Below are 922 nucleotides of genomic sequence, written 5' to 3'. Positions count from 1 at the left end.
GCTGACTCTGACAATAATGTGTAACACGGATGTCAATGAGGGCCTCCTCAGCGCATCATTAACACATGGAGGGGGAGATGTGTGGGTTTAATGTGTGAGAAGAACTCACCTTGCCCTGAGAGCTGCAGGTCAAGGCTGCTTTGTTGTCCCCCCCCCCCCCCCCCCCCTATTGAGAGAGGCATTGATTAGCCCCTGTGTGATGGCCTGGCTGGCAGCAACACCAGAGGGCAATGATTAAACTGAAATCCCCAGTGGGTTTCACTGTGGTAAACAGATAGGATAGGGGAATTCACAGGATGCTTATACTTGAGGCCCACACACGGCAGGGTCGTTTCAACCGGTCATAGTAAGCTGAGCCAGGATGACTATGGGAAAGTGTTGCCCTTGAAGCTAAATATTATCCATTTATCTAGACACACATGCTTGTGTTGTAAACAACTACTGGTCTGCGGCCAGTAGAGGACACTACTGTGCTGTGTGTGTGTGTGTGTGTGTGTGTGTGTGTGTGTGTGTGTGTGTGTGTGTGTGTGTGTGTGTGTGTGTGTGTGTGTGTGTGTGTGTGTGTGTGTGTGTGTGTGTGTGTGTGTGTGTGTATGTGCGTGTGTGTGTTTGTGTGCGTGTAGGCATAGATAGATCAATCTTCTCGCTCCAGCTCTGAGGATTTGCCACGGATTACTGCAATGCATTATGGCTGATTTATGCTTGGTTTGTGCGCCGTGTCGCCGTACGGAACATAGCTGATGTACAAGCTCACAACGAACGCGTCAGTCATTATGGTGTCCAATGGCAATTAACGTTAAGTGTGACGCAGCGACAGGGGCCGACACGTTTTTTGGAAGCCGTCTGTCCACATAAATTGTCCTCCAGGACCAGAAGTTGTCCAAAAGATTACGTAGAAAAATGATTACTTTCAATTTTAGAT

Source organism: Gymnoscopelus microlampas (assembly GCF_963454915.1).
Source record: "Gymnoscopelus microlampas genome assembly, chromosome: 1".
Taxonomy (NCBI): domain Eukaryota; kingdom Metazoa; phylum Chordata; class Actinopteri; order Myctophiformes; family Myctophidae; genus Gymnoscopelus; species Gymnoscopelus microlampas.
This window is presented reverse-complemented; position numbering follows the sequence as displayed.